The sequence below is a fragment of the Siniperca chuatsi genome, linkage group LG20 (genome assembly GCF_020085105.1).
Source record: "Siniperca chuatsi isolate FFG_IHB_CAS linkage group LG20, ASM2008510v1, whole genome shotgun sequence".
NCBI classification, from domain to species: domain Eukaryota; kingdom Metazoa; phylum Chordata; class Actinopteri; order Centrarchiformes; family Sinipercidae; genus Siniperca; species Siniperca chuatsi.
This window is the reverse complement of record NC_058061.1, coordinates 19,891,517-19,908,171: the sequence shown is the minus strand read 5'-3', so window position 1 is coordinate 19,908,171 and position 16,655 is coordinate 19,891,517. Positions and strand designations below refer to the sequence as shown.

The 16,655-nt window shown below is 40.0% G+C and overlaps 1 protein-coding gene across 1 annotated transcript in view; it reads right to left on the bottom strand.

Annotated features, from left to right (window-relative positions):
- LOC122867907 (urotensin-2 receptor) overlaps nt 1–3,840 on the bottom strand; it is an 80,734-nt gene extending 76,894 nt beyond the window's left edge. The window contains exons 1-2 of the mRNA XM_044179353.1: nt 3,692–3,840; nt 633–737 (exon numbers count right to left, since the gene is read on the bottom strand). The gene's annotated coding sequence lies outside the window, so the exon portion shown is untranslated. The remainder of the gene's footprint in view (nt 1–632; nt 738–3,691) is intronic.
- Between the last annotated feature and the right edge of the window lie 12,815 nt (nt 3,841–16,655).

Here is a 16,655-nt window from a genome sequence, read left to right as displayed (position 1 = left end):
GTGTCAGGTAAGATTTGGGGCTGACTATGGAGCACTGTAAGATGCTAATAATAGCATGCTGAAAGCTACCCTGAACCTTAGGGAGAGTGAAAGTAATGAAATAGAAAAGTGAGGATATACTGTACCCAAACAACTTCACTTTCTTGACATTTGTTAAAAGAAACGTGGGAATATATTAGTTGTGAGAGTTTGTTCCAAAGCAGAGATTATCCACAACAACTTTCAGCCTTATGCTTGCTTGAAAGTAATAAAAACCAAGTGGTAAAGTACATCAAGTCAGTCACTCTGTACATTTCTATTTTGAGAAATTGAATTTTTGTGCTCGGCTGAACATAACCAGTGTTGGGTACTTGAAAAAATATGATTAATTGCTTATTACAATATAACAATTACAATTACTAATCACTCATTAAAAATGTATTACATTACGTTACTGCTAACTAAACAGCAAATATAATTAGTTAGATTACAGGTTACATTACTTTCTGTTACCCATCCCAGCTCTGTCGAACGTGCTTTTTCACAACTTAAAAGCCTCCACACCTACATGTCACATATTCTGCATTTAACATGTAGAAATGGAAAACCAGACCATAAACCAGCCAGTTTATAGTTTGGAGGTATTTACTCACCTTCAACAGCTAATGTTAGCTCGGCCACAGTGACTGTATGCGTGTGTTTGGTAGGATCACAAGCTTAGACCTCGGTGACTGCACACAGGATTCCAGAAGTCCAATCTTCAAAATGTCACAAAACAAAAAGCGCAGGTGTAAATATTAAAATTACCGATGGCTTTATTCCGTTTAGCTGCTTCAGTTTCAGGGTCCTGGTGTTGTGCATGCTGGCTCACTGTCACGGCTTACTGAGATACTGGAATAGATCCATCATTAATGTTATTAGTAAAACCTGCGCTTTTCTTACTATGACAAGTCAAAATATATGCTGTCTATGAATGTAGGCTTACCGATGACTAATGTTAGCAAACCCACTAACAAGACACAACATAGCAAATAAGACAACTTTGGAGTTACTGGAAAGAGTTTTCCTCATCTCGTCCCGCACCAGTCCCTCCAATGAACACCAACCCTCTCACAACTGACTCATTTTCTGTTCTGAATTAGCTACAGGTGTTATGTAAATTTAGCAGCCGTTCCACTCATGTTTGTGAGCAGAAATTCTTACTCTTAATTATATGATAATTACTTGTTCACAGGAAATGTGAGTGAGTGTGAAGAAAATGTTCTTGGAGGGGAGATGTGCATAGACAATTTGCACGGCCACAACAAGGTGTTTACATCCGGATTTTTAATTACTTTGCATACACTCCCAGTTGACTGATACTTTTGTCTTGGACATCTGGCTATAGTCTGGAGCTAATCTTTAGTTTCTATCAAGTGAACTGATGAGGATGTGAATAGTTATCTGTTCATAATTTGATTTCACTGGATGTTTTGTTTTATGGGCACACAGTCATTTTAAATACTGAGACGATACTGCCTTACAGGGATATGAAATGTGATTAAGCAAAAACGTTTATGCCAGTGCTGAGTTTCCCATTGGTGACAGGCATGAGTTTGGAAATTTGGGCTTGGAAACATTTTCCACTTTTAAGCAGGAAACATCACCTGGATTCATTGTTTTGGGAGCGAGAAAGAAACACTCATTAAGTATTAAGTAAATCTTTGAGAATAAAGTGACAGTGATACCTTCTTATCACAGTAACACAGGGTGTTTTAAGGTGGATCTGTTGAAGCCATAAAAAAAAAGACTCCTTTGCAGTATACTTGTCTTAGTTTATTGCTCTGTTGTCTAGTCTCATCCCTCTACCTTTTGCAGACCTTATCTCTACAGCAGCTCTACAGGCTGCCATACAATAACCAGTCAAGCATACAGACTAATTAGGAAAGGAACCCTTTTAAGTTATGTAAAGAAGATCAATGGGCAATAACTTGAAGAATGTGAGAATCCATGACAGCTTGCTTATGCTGTTTAGGTGCGATATCTACTTTCTTTTACAACTGTATAAAGCTTGGATTTGTGTGTCTCTCTTATGTTGGGGTTCGTGTATGGATATCCGAGTCAGCAGTAGACTTGACATGTCCCAGAAAGCATAATTGTTGGGGAAACACAGCCACAGTATTCCTTGGTTCAGAATCAGAGGGAAATACCAAGACTGCTCATGGCTGAATTAATCATGTCCAGGGGCAAAAATGAGCGGTGGGCTCATAGTGACAAGCTGCAGCACCATGTATGTATTCTGTCACCTCCGAGTAAGCAGGTTAACCAGATTTATATAGAAATATGCACTGTGAGCACAATATAAGCTGAATTAATAGTAAAATAATTTTTGACACAGGGCCCTTCTTCAAGACAGGGCCTCAAGATTAGGTAGTGCAGGACCTGGTTAAAGGTCATTTCATTATCAGTTGATATTGTAAATTTGAGACATATTCCCAAACAAATTTTAAATCAATCAAATTATCACAATCTATGCATACAGTGAACCTTGGCCTTTAAGGACCCTGAGGTGTTTAGAAACTGGGGAGGTAGAAATAAGGAATATAGGCAACATTAAAGTTTGAATCCTTAAGATTCACATGACAGCAAACTGTCATGAAAATCTTTCAACAATTACCATTTAATGTATTCAGAGTCCGCCATTCTCACGCTAGATTTAAATTGCTGACTTACGCAGGAGGCATTCACAGGAAACAATGCATGCGATCCAGCGTTACTATTTGACTCTCTCATTGATACCAGCCTCACTGTTACTGATCCGTGTCAGATCTGTATTAAGTTATTGCTAATGTAAACGTAACTTTTCCTACCGCTGCTTCACATTAAAAAAAAGGCACTGAACTGGTGAAACAGGATGGCTTTTATTGTGAAGCAGTCACATGAAACAATGTATTTGTCACTGACGTTAGCACAGACTGATCAAAAATACAGCTATAAATCAGTACATGATCTTTTTCAGCGTTTTTTGACAGCAGATTGGTTTAATTTCTGCAAAGGAGTAATTGACACTGAACTGTTAGAAGAGCTGCAGGTGACAGACTGCACACCTCCAACTCCTCAGCAAGCTAGCAAACTTGATGTATCCTGCTGTTGTGCAGCACAAAGTCAGAGCGCAATTGCAATTAGTATTGACGAATTTATTAGAACATGCGTTTGTTCACTGTAAACAGTGAAACCAGTTGCTCTTCTGCTGCCTTTCTGACAAAGTAGCCACTCGGAATGTTACCACCAGTAACCATGAGTGTTGCCAAATCAACCAGAATTAAAATATTGATTACAACTTCCCAAGTTTTTTTTTTTTTTTAGTTTTTATTATTGCTTGTATGAATGATTGATAAATACCTATACATTTTAAAAAAAAGTTGCCAGCCAGTAGGAGCCTGTGCAGCACCACACCAGCCACTAAAAATTAGTCAGAATCAGTAATATTTAAATGAATAGTTAAACATTGAGAAATTCACTTATATGCTTTCTAGCTGTAAGTTAAAGGATGTCTTTAATATTTGTCTAGCCAGCAGCCAATTACCTTAGTTTAGCAGAAAGACTGGAAACACTGGACTTTGTCATGTGGATGTCACACAAGAGAGTAGGGAACACAAGGAATAGGACCCAAATGCAGAGTTAGAGGCAGAGCAGATGCAGTTCATGAATTTTAATGGTAAGGGAGACTTACACGGACAACAGGCAAGCAATGGTCAAAACCAGGGAAAGCAGTCCAACTAGGCAACCAAATCCTACAGGGAGCAGGCAAAGCACAAAATCCAAATAGGGTCCAAGAAAACACATAACTCCAACAGACCTCACATGCAAGACAAGACAGGGTCACTGTACAACTGAAAATGCAAATGACAAGGACAACAAACCCGGACTAAATACACTTAGGTGGGGGAGACAACAAGACACAGGTGCATTTAATCAAGGCGGGGCCAACAATCTAAACTGGAGGGAAAGCAAACAAAGACAGGAAGTAAAACCACAAGACACACGAGGAGGGTAGAATGCTACAAAATAAAACAGGAAACAGGACAAAAACCCAAAACTATGACAGACTTGTTTTTACACTTCAGTTTTAGTACAAATTAACCAAATGAAATAAGTGTTAATTAGTGAGCTTTAGAGGTGCTGGTAGATGAGTTTTGTTACCTTTGGACAGACCCAGGCCAGCTGTTTCCCCCTATTCCCAGTCTTTATGCTAAGCTAAGATAACTGTCTTCTGGCTGTAGCGTCATATTTACCGTATAGACATGAGAGAGGTATCTATTCACTCATCTAACTCTTGGCAAGAAAGTGAATAAGTGAATTTCCCTAAATGCAAAAAATCCAACAATACTATGTATTACTATTAAATTTTTCTTTGCTAATTAGAACCATCTGAGCGAGTCAGTAGAAACTAATTGAACACTAGCTCCTGCATATTACTTATATAAGAAACCGGGAGCAAAACAGGCACAGTTGTGTGAACCCTTAATCCATTCAAACAGAGAAAATAATGAGTGATTAGCTGAGCAGCCAATCAGGAGCCCATAAAGTGCATAGAGAGAGATATATTAAGAATTGTACAAAATACCACTTCCACTGTTAAAAAACTAAAAATTATTCTTTGACCTGATATTAGCAACTTATCTTCACTGTCCACCTTAACTCCTCTATCCAGTCCAACAGCTGGAAGCAAGCAGACGAGTCCACGAGGGGATGTAAGGGTATGCTAAAATTAGCATAAAGTTAGGCATGATATCAGAGCTGAAAAGCTCAGTAAAGTTACTCATGCAAGGAGTCCTTTTGCAAGGACTGATAAAACCTTGGACCAGACACTACAGGAGCAAAAATGGGAAGAGATGAAACACAAATGTTAAAAGACAGAACACCGGGGAATGCTGCTGCTGGGAAAGAAAAAAGGAAAAAAGTCAGATGTGAGAAGTAAGTAGCTGAGCTAAACTTTAGTTTTAATTGGTTTCAGAGGTTTAACTGCTGTCAGACTGCGTTTTTGTGTTCCTGTTTGATTTGTGTTTTTGTGAGTTAATACAACAGACCTACATGAGGTCAAAGTTCTCAGTTCATGGCAGTGTGAGTCGATGAAGTGCAATGAAGCGAGTAGCAGCTGTGGTTTGAGGAAGATTTAAAATGCTTATGCACAGTAGCACCATGAAACCTGGCCTCACGTTAACGCACAGAAGCAGGGAAGAAGAGATCTGATTTTTCCAATAATCAAGCTTTCCGAGGCAAATCCTGAAATTGATTCTGGTCCAGTGGACTTCTCAGCTGGCTAGTTTCAGAGTTGCTCGGAACTGAATACAAAAAAAGACCATCTCATCTTGAAGACAAACTGTGATGCTGGCGTCCTGCTGATGTATCAGTCTTTTTCAATTCCATTAAATTTGCAATCTGCAGTTAAGGATGTCTTCGTCAGTTTAACTGGAGAAGAAATCTTAGTTTTCAAGTTTAAAAAAGGATATATAGAAAATGATAACGGCAGGTAAGAATAATTCCATTTTTTCATTCCATTATTATTTTTTACACACACACATAGGCCCAAAATACACACATGGCCACACAGGACCATACACATGCAGTTGTTAGGGAGAGATGTTAGAGTGATGGAGCTGCCACATAGTCAGGCGCCCCGAGCAGTTAACGTGGTCTGTGCTGGACTGGAATCGGCCACCCAAGCCAAGTCCCCACGGACAGCTGCCCCACATTATGAATTTCAGTAAGTTTTCACCTCTTTCCACAGTAGCTGCTTACAGACTCTGGTCTGCAGAGACAGACTTTGGATTTATCAGAATTAAATCCACTGAGAGGGATAAAAGAAAGTATTCCACCAAATCCCAGTGGATAGCATTTCACTGGATGTGAGTTTCTAAGCTTAATTTCAACCACTGGCAACAAACAGGGAACAGATCAAATGGGCTCAGCACTGAGTCACAGTAATAGAAGATTAAAATCATCAGGCTCATGCCTCAGGTCTATTTCAGGGGCATTATTCATACAAAAGCTTAAGGTTCGTCTTTGTCTGCTTCACATTTGACGCATGCATGTCCTAATGTTCTGCAGACTTGAGAAACCTGCACAGACACAAACAGCTGCGTGCGAAAAGTTTTAAATTCGTAAACAAAGAGGTGAATTTCCACATGGGGACAATATAACTGTAGAAGTTTTGCCAGCAGTGTGCTGATCCCTGTGCAGCTGACGATGGTTCCTCCTCAACCCCATTTGCCACCCTCATGCTGAAGCAGCAGCACAGGTCAATGCAAAGTAAGATGTCATCTTATATAGCAACTGTAATACTGGTAGCAGTAGATAATATGATGCTGTCCATGCTCTTACTTACTGGTTCAAGTTGTGGAAAGTTTTCAACAAACACAAAATATAGTTAAACTTATTTTTTTTAAATAACTTAACCATAGTTCTTACCAATAAATTGACTTTTTCTAAAGTACTTTTAGAATGCAAAGTGAGTGAACACTGTATGTAAACACTTACTGTATATAAACACGTTATAGTCTTAATTCATTGTAACTTCAGAAAGGTTTGGAACTTAATAAATATTCAATCCAGTTACTTTTTATTTATGAGTTTCTGTGTCTCCAGTATAAAGCCGTATCTGCTGGGTTGGGCACATAGTGATGCCAGGGGGTTTGATCCATCCCGATTACTTTACTTTACTCAACACAGCTGCTGCTCCGTTAGACTTTCCAGCCAAACAGGAGATGCTGAGTATAAATACAGTAGCTATTCACAAATGTACCGACAAACACTTTTTTGCACATTTTATGCAGAATGTGCTTCCAAATTATGAATTGACTAATTCTGGAGCTAATGGAGCACCAGCAAGTACATTTCGTAGGAAACTTTATGGCGCCCGCACTACATGTTTTATCAACATAACAAGAAAATAAATGTTTATATTGAATTTATCAGCAAAATGTTCACTTTCAACATATTTCATTTGTTTTCCTACAATAATAATACAGTAATTGATGCTGGATAGGTTGGGATGGATGGGTTTACTCTTTCAATATTTCATCAAACCCAGCATCTTTCCCTTAGCCAAGTGTTTGGACCTCAGAGCTTCATCAGGTGAAATTCGTGAATTCCATTTCGTGAGATTTTTCTGGTTTCTTCACAGTCAAGAGTTTTTGATCCTAACAACTCGATCCTAACAACTCGTGCTTGTCATAGAGTTGCTTTCACTGATTAACATCACATTCACCAGTCCTTTATCTGCAACACCCAAGATAATCCTCCAGCACACAAACACACACACACACACACAGCTATCATCTTCTCTCTGTTTATTTCTTGGAAGTTGTTTTTAGTGTGGTGTGTGAGTCAGCTAAGGGTTTTTGGCATTCAGTGAAAGCTGTGGTCGGTGTACCATAACAGTCTGAACCTCTGCAGCCCACAGGCCCTTCTTAACCTGCTCTATCACCACACACTGGAATGAGAGGATTTGGAGGAGAGATGACATATGAGCATATCAGCTGTGGAGACCCCCCACACACACACACACACACTAATCAGCTCACCTGATACTTTCATCATCAATGTAGCGCTCAGTGTGTGTTTATCTGAGAGAAAACAGGGTTTGAAGTTCAAAGCAGAAAGACACAAACTTTACTTTCCCTCTTTGTAATGAGCATGTGCTGTGTCTTTGTAATGAGGGGAGTAATCTGCAGGGACTTGTGGATCCAGTGCCAGGAGGGTCATCTCAGCTCCTTCGTCATCAACGAATGCTCTCTTCTGGAATTAAAACTCTTCCTTGTTCCCCTGGGTGCAGTGCCCTTCCTGCATCTCCTCTGAAAAGCCTGAGTCAGATCCCTCAGGCTGGTCGACAGCACTTGTAGTGCACTGCGCTCTTTACAGTGCAACAAGTGTGAATATTCTCTGCGGACTTGCACTCGAAATGAATTCCCTGTCAAGCAAGCGACATGGTCCGAGAATCCGTGCCAAAGAGGCACTACGGCTACAGTTTTACCAGCGAGAGCTACTTGTTGCTAATTCAAATACTTCTGAGCAGGAAAAGACAACTTGAAAAAAAGTTTGGTTTGCTAATTAACTGTCAGGTTTACAAATGTGCATTGAATTGACAAGTCGTAAACTGACTCATTACTGTCAGTCATACTGAAGGAATTGTGTTAATAACCCTTTAAAATGTCTTAAAGGTTCATTAAGTGATGTTTTAGATATTAATTTTGAGTCCATCTACTCTGAGAAATTGTTCTTAAACTGCAGTTTTCTGCATCATTCACCTATTTTCAGCAAATACTTTTTGTTTTGCTGATCCATCTGGTTGACTCCCAATGGCTCTGACTGACCCTCATAAAAACTGTGGGCCCTACCCACATGATAAGGCATTAAAATGCTACCTGCCCAGCATTAAAAAGTGGAGAGGGAAAATAAATCATGACTGGTGAAGAAAGTTTATCGCTAGCCAGGTGGCCAAAATCGTTCTTTTCTTGTGGGGAGAGATGGGGTTAGAGCCTACATGCATAATTTAATGCTGTATTCTACATTCACATAATAGTCTATTCCACATGAGTTGGCTGACTGAACTGCTATGGGTAGGGGAAGGATGTAATGGCTTCATTCATTTATTGTTTGATTAACAGCTCTTTGATTGTTGGCAGATATTTTTATGTTCATTTTAATTGCTGATTACTTGCAATTTTATAAAAATGGCTTTGGATTTATATCCTAGGAAGGGGTTACCAAAATGGATAGAGAACAGGAACGTCGTTGGTTCAATCCCTGATCCAGCCATACATTTCTTTTAAAAATACAGTGCGTTTTTACTGGATAAATTGATGGAAATAAAACATTTTGCTTTTTCCCCTTCAACATATTTGGTACAGTGGAAAGCTTTGGGGAGTGTGAGCAAAGTTCAACTGTTTAACATTCAGTAGACCCAGCGGTGGGTCAGGCAGGGTACAAGAGGTTAAAAAAAAACTTGGGTCAAATGAATGCTGTTTTGCTTTAATTTGTACTCTAGAACAATGCTGCATCCACATTGCCTCATTCACTCTCTTCTACTGACATTCCATACATTTGCTCAAATTCCCCTTTTTTGTGAAGTTTGTCTTTGTTTAATCTAAATATAGGAGAGCTAATAGATGGAAGTAGGTTCCAGCAGGACCAAACATGATGCTTGTGTGTGTCTGTGTGTGTGTGTGTGAGAGAGAGAGGGGAGGACGGAAAAAGGAAACGAGAGAGAGAGAGAGAAACGACTCAGAAGTCTGTGGAACAGCTATCAAGTGAAACAGAATGGAGTAGAGAGAAAAAAAGAGGTGATGAGCTGGTAAAAGGTTAATGGTAGAGCAGCTAAGAGGCAATTGATCCCTCATAAGCTTCAATATGCTGAGTGGAACACACCTTCAGCACAGTGACAAGGCTATTTCTGCAGTCAAGCCCCAGAGGGAAGACTAGCGGGAGTGTGTATATATGTGTGTGTGTGTGTGTGAGGCTGTTTGTCATCTTAATGTCTCGTACTGAATGTAACCTTCATATGGAGGACCTTAAATCATTTTTATACCCTTCTATACACACAAAAGTGCGCACACACAAATCTCAGTGTTTCAAAGTTTTTGATTAGCACCTTCCCACTCCTTAAAGAGACTGAAAGCAGACAGAGCAGATTTAGAGTTTTGCACTGCCATGTCACCTTCAACTACGAGTGGAAATGATTTGTTTGCCAGCATTATCAGAGATCTAGTTTTCAGTTTGCAATAAAAAAAAAAGTAAATGCAGTCATTTGATGTAAGCATGTATGTTTGCAACCAAGCTGCCTCATCCTTCTGTGTCACCTGTTGTTTCATTTATGGTGCAAAAAATAACATTGTTCCAACAGCTACATACTGTACTCCAGCTGTACTATCCCCCCCATCTGTTGTCCTTGCTGGGGGGGTGTGAAGGGCCAAAGAAGGGCAGAGGCCTTGAAGAACAGCCATAAAGGAAGGAGATGACAGGAAGGAGGTGAGAGATAGAATCAGATGAGAGGCAGGGCCACACCCGAACACACACACACACAGTTGTGTGAAAAGGTGGTGTGTGGGTCATTTTAACGTCATTTAATGATGAACACATCCGTTTGGAGATAGATTGACATGATTAATGCTTTCAGTTACTTATAATGCTTTATATAGCTTCTCACAGCACACTTTTTCTTTTGTTTCATACAAGAGGCAACAATGAGCCCATTCAGTACTTGGAAAGCAAATTTGGACAGGCCGCACAAAGATGACATTTGTTTTCTAACACCATGTTTTGGTTTTACAAGAGAAATGACTTCAGGGATAAGGTCTAACTGGTTGGTTTTACACATCTGGTTAACTTTCCCACATCCATTTAAGAGCAGAACACAGCCGCTTCCCTAAGCTTTTCTATGGGAAGCATTCGGGACTGTCTCCCACACAGTGGATGAGACAGTCGAGTCAGTTGTGGTTGGGATTGAACTTCAGCATACAGTTTCAGATACTCATTACTAAATATTATGACTATCATATATTTTTTGGGGGGGGACGCCGTTGTGAGAATTCTGAATTCTTCAGGGACCCCAGAGCTGAACAGCAAAGACGCCAGGGAAGGTGGACATAGATGGGAGACAATTTAAAGGAAAAACCAACACAAACCATTTTAGTAAGGTATTGCTAATGTGCCTTGGTATAGATTCTCCAAGAAGAGATGCCGCACCATCCTTCCATTCTCATTTGGTCAATTCAAATCAAGTTTATTGTCACATACACAATCATACACAGTACAAAGTCTAAAATTTGTCAAAGGTGTTCATTTGGGTTGAGATCTGGTGTCTGTGAAGGCCAGGCGTTTGATTCATTCATTATCATAGTTATCAAACCATTCAGTGAGCCCTCAAGCGCTGTATGGAAAAGTTGGCAATTGCTTTACGCATGTCCTTCCTTTAATTTGTCACCTGTCTGTATGTATTGTGTCAGAGGTATTGTTAAGCTGTTGTCAGACAGGCCGGGGCGGGCCCTACATGTCTGTACCCCTTTTTTTATTTTCACTGCTTTTATTTTCAATTAAGTTTTGTTCCTTTGAGTCCCTTGTAGCAGGAAAATAAGAGACACTGCTCCATATTCAACTTTTTGGTTTAATGGTAGAGAAGTGGATTATGCTGCAGCAGTAGTTGGGGAAGTTACTATAGATGTGTTTGTACTTTTTTTCCTTGACAGTGCTTCTTTCACAGTTAAGTCAATTTGTATTACAAGACAATTTCTACAAAGATGAGTAGTTTAGCTGCAATAATTAATTTTTTTGTGCACTAGGGGGTCAGCGGAGCAAGCTGTAAACACAGCACTGACAGAGCATAGAGCAACATTAGCATTCATTTAGAGTCATGTTTCTGTACACCTGCCATACGTGTCCGATATTCACTTTATTATTTGTTCTGGTTTGATTGGTTCCACCAGTCTCTGAGGGAAACATCTGGCTCTTTAGCTGCTACATGCTCCACTGTGTTAACCAGCTAGTCATTAACTTAGTCTGTCTATCGTTTGTGGGTTCATCAGAGCTGTATTCACTGAAAACAACGCTGTGAGAGTGAACCACAGATTACAGTTGCTGGCCAGAACTCCAAAACAATGAGCTGAAATATGCTAAAATACTCCATAGATCTGAGAGGAACTGCAGTGTTGGTGATAATTTCTCTGAGTAATTTGACCCATTGTTAATGTAAAAATATACTGTAACTGCAGCTTTAATATCTCTTTTGGAGTTAAAATCTATTTTGTTAGGGTTTGTTTGTCATTCAACATCTTCTCGAGTTAAGTTACTAAAGAAGCTAACTAAATAAAAGTTGTCTCCCTAGCACTGTATACAGGCATTGCCACACACATGCATGCTCACATACAACACATTTTCACCTTCATGCACAGATACAATAAAACCACTGTAACACACTTATCCTCACTTGAGTCTGACCTTGTTGTCAGAGCTGCAAATAGAAACTCTGACAGTTACAAAAGCTGATTCTGCTCTGACTAACTACGTAATCACAGGAACATTATGACCGTAAGATGGCTCCAATTATCGAATACCCATCGTGGTTTTAAAAATGACAACTTAATAGTGCATTGTATTCACTGAGCTCTGGGGCCTTTGAGGACGTGCCTGCAAGCTGGTTCGCTTATGTCCCTTGTGTCTTTTCAAGTTGTTGATTTGAGCAAGATATGAGGTTTCCCTCAACAGACAAACCCTGTTTGTGACCAGGAACAGACTAATGACCTATAGTGGGCATCACACATTAAATTGCATTCCTTCTCCACCAGACAACAATAATATCAACATTGCCGCAACAAACAAAATCTGCTTGTGTCAAATGACCTAACTTGGAGAATACTTACCTTGAAGTCTAAATAATCATTGCACATGTTTAAACAGAGTGCAGAAGCCATAGATTCATTCGGCTACAGTTTTATATGCACAAAGCTGAATAATTTAACTGTGATTCGATAAAGCACTGAATGCAAAGTTTAAAAAAAGTATTCTATTCAAGATGAACACCCTGTTAGATTCAGTGTGTTGAAAGAGAAACTGAGCAAATAGTGGACTGTGGTGGAGAGCTCTGAGAGGCATGAGAGCAGGAGTAGAAAAGAAAAATGGACATGGACATGAACTTGCTGTCAGTCAGGCAGTAGATGGCAGAGTTTTGACAGCTGGAGCCAAAGGCACCAGAGACATATTTTTTATAATTACAGAGGTGTGTTTGGTGCCGTCACCAGGCACGACTTGGGAAGGTTTCTAATTTTAAGAGTGCCTGTTTGTCTGCCACTCAACTGAGATACGTGTCCGGTTTTAATATGGCAACTAATCCTCTGCTGTCCTCTGTAGGATAACCTCAGTTCAAGAGAGGACACTAGACCAAATTACAAAATTCCATCTGCATTTAGATTATATGATTTTTCTCATTTGAGCAAGAGAACATCTTTTAAAACCGAATCTGGGTGTTTGGACTGTCAAAGTCACTTTATGCAAACTCACTTTAATTGAATAAGCCACCAGTCTCCTTTAAATGGCGCAGCACAATGCAGAATGCCTCCATTAAACAAACTGCAATAAAAGTTTATCTTGGCAAAACAGAAAGCAGTGGCAGCAGTTTGTCTGTCATCTGATCTGCTGAATATCAGAAAGACTTGCACAACCAAGCTGTGGTAAAAAAAATTCTCACTCTCTATGTCTGTGCCTCTGTGTGAATGTGTATATATTGAACATTAGCAAGCCCTCTGTCATTAAACTGGTCTAAATGAAATAAATAATGGAGTTGATGAAGAGTTAAAGTGGCACGGTCTTGAATAATTTCCTCCTTGACTTTCTGTCTTGAGGCTGTGAACGGCATAAAAAGAGAAAAATAAACTATTCAGGTCCATCTTTCTGTCAGTCAGGTTAAACATTACAGAGCGGCAATGGTGTAGAAGTGAAACTCAATACTCTGCAGCCACACAGCGATAGCCATAATGAGTTACCAATAACTTAAAGGAAAAGGCTGGTGATATTGTACATTTTTCTTAAAATAGTCCTCAACAAATACACAAATTTCTCCTGTTCGAGTAACCCTTCCAAAAAACTACAGTGCCCAAAAAATTATTGAGCCTTTAAAAAAAAAAAGAAACTATATATTTGTGACCTTTATAAAGACTTGCGTCCTCTGTACGAACTGATGGGCCTGGGGCTGAGAGCCACAGACAGGGTAGAGAAGTCAGACACACAAATACATTTTTTGGTTTGGTCTTTACATGGATTTTGTTAACAATAAGGAAAATATAGAATAACACCCACCTAAATAGATTTTGAATAACCTGGAATGAATCGGATAAGGCAGCTCTATGAGTCCTCTGCTCTTGCGCTGGTGCTGGAGTCTCTGGCAGTGGCTATTCGGAGAGACCCTGACTTTCCAGGTATATAAACAGGCAGTGCTAGTCACAAGCTAATGCTTTATGCAGACAATGCTTTAGTTTTTATAACAGAACCAGAACGTTCCCTTCCCTCCCTTTTTAAAACCATTTTCTAAATTATCTGGATATAAACTGGGCCAAATCAGAGGCACTTCCTTTGACACCCTATTGTCCCAAGACCTTATTCCAACCTGGTGATTTCACTTGGCGGTCAGGTATCAAATACCTAATACCAAATACCAAATAGGCATCACATTTCCCCTATTGCTGTCTGACCTGATCCGTGTTAATTTCGAACCCCTCCTAGATAAATTTAAGGCTGATGTAGAACGGTGATGCCCCCTATTCCTCTCCCTCTGGGGCAAGGTCATTGTAATAAAAATTAATTGTGCCCCCAAATTTAATTACCTATTACAGGCACTCCCAATGAAAATTCCTCTTAAATATGTCAAGCAGTTCTATGCAACAAATTTCTATGGAATGATAAAAGCCCTAGATTAAACTTGAGAAAGTTGCAGAGGCCTGTAGATCAATGTGGACTGGGGGTCCGAAACTTGTTGTTCTATCACTATGCATTCAGCCTTAGACATATGGTGCACTGGGCACTACCTCCTGAGAGAGCCCCCCCATGGTTTAATCTTGAAAGTCCTCTCCACAGCCGACGCCCCCTATGCATCACATCACCCCTGAGCTCGACCCCATCCTATCCTTTCATGCAAACAATGGGTATGGAAGAGAGTGGCTTTCATGTTCAATTTCAACCTTCACCTACACATTGCAGCCTCCATATGGCTCAACCCTAAACTTTGCATAGGAAAATCACCATTTCTCTGGAGGCAATGGGCTGACAGGGGAATCTTGGTCCTTCCCTCTAAAACCGAGCTTAGCATCAATGCTATGCTAGACATGTTCTACAAAACATTGAATAACTTTATAACCATTTATTATGGACACAGGGTTTAAATTGGTGTCTGAATCGCCAGATTCTCAGCTTTCCAGTGCACTTTGAATGGTGCCTTTACAACAATCAGGGCTGATTTAAGGTCTTCTCAGACGGATAGTGATTGCCACACCTAGTAATTCATTTTTAATGAGAGATGAGTGGGCAGGTAGGGAGGCATGGGCAATCTGATAGGCGGAGCAACAAGCGGGCGCGATCACGGTCATGCTCGTCCGCTGCCAGAGTTGAATTGTCTTGGACTTTTTTCGACGCAACGCACAATGCGCTGTGCAAATCGATGGGCAAGGAACTGATCCTTGCCGTTTGTGAATATATAGGCCTCATAAACAGGAGACCTTTCGCATGGCAGAGCATTGGTGCAAGATTAGATGTATCAGGTAATGTATAGTTTATAATAACTTAAGCTAAGCTATAAAGAAAAAAACAGTTACACCGGCAGGGATACAGTAGTGCACGGAAGCTTTTTCCCTGGTTACCACGCATAGAGTGCCTGGCGTTTACTCGCAGAGAAGAGGCAGAGTGCCGCTTACTGTCTGAAAAGACCTCCTTACCTGAAACACAACAGGAAAACAATTCTGGCTGAACCCGATTGGACACACGCTTTCACTCGTGGGCTGTCTCATCCCAGGTTTCAAACTGGACTAACATGGCAGCTTGTTTGGAAACTTTCTTTTATATTACGAAAATTGTTCCCTGAAATATTTTTCTGAAAACATTTTAGGGAGGAATAAGCCATGCAGTTGCTGAATCTGTCTTCATTTCAGCTCCTCAGTGGTTAGTTTAAAAATTTTAGGGAGTTTTCCAGAGGCGGCGAGTTGCGCTTGACACCCCCGGTTTGTATAAAATAGCCTAGATTCAACTTTATGCAAATGAGGAGTGGCCAACGTGACAGCCCATCTCTCGAAATGCAACGCTATGCTACCAGAATACATTGCAGGGCTTTCTACATATACAATGAATGGAAAGTGTGGAAATGACGGATCCTGTTTAACCATTCCGACAAAGGCATTTTCCTTAATGATCAGTCCTGATCAATCAAAGCATAGAAACATGCAGTGATGAACTCAAGATATGGTCATGAGGGGACATGAGGATCAGTGACTCGTGGCAATGTATCCAGGCTATACTTTGTCCATTAACATGTGACGGATAAGGCTGCAACACTTTATTCCCTTGACTAAGGTTGGATATCAAGAAGGAGTGATTAGGTTCCTAGCAGATTGTAGCCAAATGTCAGCCTTTACCTCACTGAACAAAAGGCACCTGAGGACCCTCATTCAGACATTTCTAATACAGTAGGATGGGTAAGCTTAAAAGAATCGACATAATCTGAGATATATAATCAGTCTGTACCAGCCTCCTTTCCTGACTGTGACCCAAACCTGTTAGACCATGAGTACTAGCCTCCTAATCATGGCTGAATTATACTTCAACTTAATCTACAGCATCTAAACTTTCTTCACAATTCCCATCAATGAACTCTGACTTCTACAAAAACTCTTCAGATTCTAGTACAGCTGAAGAAGCTGCACCAAGCTGATAAATGAGTCCAAGTGTGACACCCTGCTGGCATGAAAAGACTGCACACCCCTGCAGAGATACAAAGTTTGAATTCCATACAGTCATGTGAGAAAACCCATGAAACATTTTTCATTTTTGACGTATGTGGACCATTTAATATTTGATCTTCACTGAAACGTTATCTATAGATAGGGATGGAATTGAACAAAAATCAATGAGAATTCAATTATGCAATCATTTATTCAACAAAA